The sequence below is a fragment of the Epinephelus lanceolatus genome, chromosome 11, assembly GCF_041903045.1.
Source record: "Epinephelus lanceolatus isolate andai-2023 chromosome 11, ASM4190304v1, whole genome shotgun sequence".
NCBI classification, from domain to species: domain Eukaryota; kingdom Metazoa; phylum Chordata; class Actinopteri; order Perciformes; family Serranidae; genus Epinephelus; species Epinephelus lanceolatus.
Genome location: NC_135744.1, coordinates 11,877,501 through 11,879,975, shown reverse-complemented (window position 1 = coordinate 11,879,975; position 2,475 = coordinate 11,877,501). Strand labels below are relative to the sequence as shown.

The 2,475-nt window shown below is 41.0% G+C and overlaps 1 protein-coding gene across 1 annotated transcript in view; it reads left to right on the top strand.

The window, feature by feature from the left end:
* Positions 1 to 2,206: 2,206 nt before the first annotated feature.
* The window catches only part of fam53c (family with sequence similarity 53 member C), a 10,919-nt gene continuing 10,650 nt past the window's right edge, over positions 2,207 to 2,475 (top strand). Inside the window, exon 1 of the mRNA XM_078172263.1 lies at positions 2,207 to 2,475. This exon is cut by the window's right edge and continues 11 nt beyond it. The gene's annotated coding sequence lies outside the window, so the exon portion shown is untranslated.

The following is a 2,475-nucleotide window of genomic DNA, read 5'->3' as shown; positions in this document are numbered from 1 at the left end:
CAGGCTGACCTGTTTTCTTCTATCGATGACCATAAAGCAACCACATAAAGATGCAAACTGACCAGAGGGATGCAAAATTACCACAGAGTGAGACAAAAAGACTCCAAACAGACATAAACATTAAAGATCATAATGATACTCAAATGATGCAAAACATTAATCAAAAGATGCAAAACAACCACAATGTGACGCAAAGCCCCAAACCCCCCAAAGAGAGATGCAAAAAAAGTTGCACAAAACAACCAAAATGAACCCATGAAGATGTGGAACAACCACAATTTGGTGCAAAACGACCCCATGAAGACTCATAACCTCAGACTGATATGATGCAAAATGATCAAAATGCGACATAAAATGAACCTATAAAGATGAAAAAATGCCCAAAATGAAGCAAAATGACCCCAAAGTAACGCAAGATGACCTCATAAAGACGCTCAATGACATAAAACACTTACAAAGAAGGCACGATAACCACAATGTGATGCAGAATGACTCAAAACGATGCAAACATTCAAAAAGTGGTACAAAGCAACGCTAAAGAACCCTAAATTAATGTAAAACATCCCAAAATTATGTAAAATATGCGATGCAAAACATCTTCAAAGTGATGTGAAACGACCCCAGAGAGACTCAAAACAACCAAAATGATGCAAAATAACCAAAATGCAACACAAGAGGACCACAACGCAACGCTAAAAAAACCCCTCACATTTATGCAAAACAACCAACAGCATGCAGAACAACCCCAAAGTTGCAAGGAACGACCAAAATGTTGTGATGTAAAATAACCAAATTGCAATGCAAAACAAGCCGACTGATACAAACATCAACAAAGTGATGCAAAACAACTAAAATGACACAAAGTGCAGCATAAAATCATAAAGGTGCAAAACAACCTCAAATATGATGCAAAACGACCAATATGTTTTGTAAAATGAATCATAAATTACCACTTTGTGATGCAAAACAACCACAATGTGACACATTAAGACCCCATAAAGACACAAAATGCCCAAAATGAAGAAAAATGTCCCCCAACAGACACAAAATTACCTCATGAATACGTAAAATGATGCAGGACATCCACAAAGTGACACAGACTGTCACTGTCGGGCTGCAACTAATGATTATTTTCATTATCCATGAAAGAAGCAAAGGTAAAAAAAAAAATGAATATAATAATTAGAAAATACTAAAACGAACAAATGGTTGCTGGTATTTTATTTATTTATTTTTTTTACATTTTAAAAGAAAACATCCCACAGCTGCTCATTTTGAAGGCATATTTTCTTTAAAATGGTAGAAATTACACCATTTATCACAGCCAGAAACTGTAAAAAAAAAAAAAAAATAGAGAAATTATTCTTGGATTTTTCAAATTTCCAACGGTCCTTGGACACATTAGGTGTGATGAACCTCTCACAGATAAAAAAAAAACAACAAAACCAAATCTGAGCTTAAAATAGTGATATTTCATTTCAAATCAAATTCATTTCAAGTCTTTCATATGATGACTAATTCATGGTGGAGGGAGGGTCACTCAGAGAGCTCAAGGAAAAATATTTGTAGCTTCAGGGAGGGTCACATCCTCTGATAATAAAGAACAGTCCCTTACCTCAGATGTGAACACAGAGCGTTTACTTGCAGCAGAGTATAAATACACTGTAGTATTTGTGTGTGTGTGTGTGTGTGTGTGTGTGTGTGTGTGTGTTGGCTGGTACTCTCTGCAGAGGGTGGAGGTGTCTCCTCCGTCCACACGGTGTGCTGCTGCAGCCTGGACCCCATCAGTGTGATGTGACGGTGAATCATCTGTTTCTGTGTGTTTGTCCTTTAACTGCTGCTCACACACTGTTTCACCTCCTCACAACATCTGGATCATGAAATAATAACAGTAGAGGACACTGACAGGCGGAACACACCGCAGATCTGCTGCTGTAAACAAGCTGCCGAGGAACTACAACTCCCATCATGCCTCAGCACCCCCCCCTCCCCCTCCCCCGCTCTCTGTTCTCACACCTGCTGAATTATATTTATTGACCTTATATTGGTATTTTTAATAAGCAGCAGATAGTTGTAGTGAGGAGGTGATGGAGATAAAATAAAGTGTGCCCGTGCGGCAGGTGGTGTTGCGGCCCGGGTGATGCGGTGTAGCACCGCCCCTCCTCCTCCTGCCTGGCACCGTAAATGTTATTTATGAATGCCTGCCGCTCACGGGCGTGTGCGCGCAGATTATTATGTTTTAATATTCACAAGACGCTGGACATTAATTACAGCCGATGTTTAGGATCGTGCGGGAGCGTGCGGTGTCCGCTGTGTGCGGTTAAATCCAGACTTTAATTCATTGTGGTGGTGCTGACAGCGGCAGCGGCGGCGGCAGGCGGAGGAGCGGTGCTCTTTAATAATACTGGGTCAATACACCGCCGCTGTCTGCCAGCCCATTACATCCACCGGAGCCGCCGCTTCACCCCGACGTCC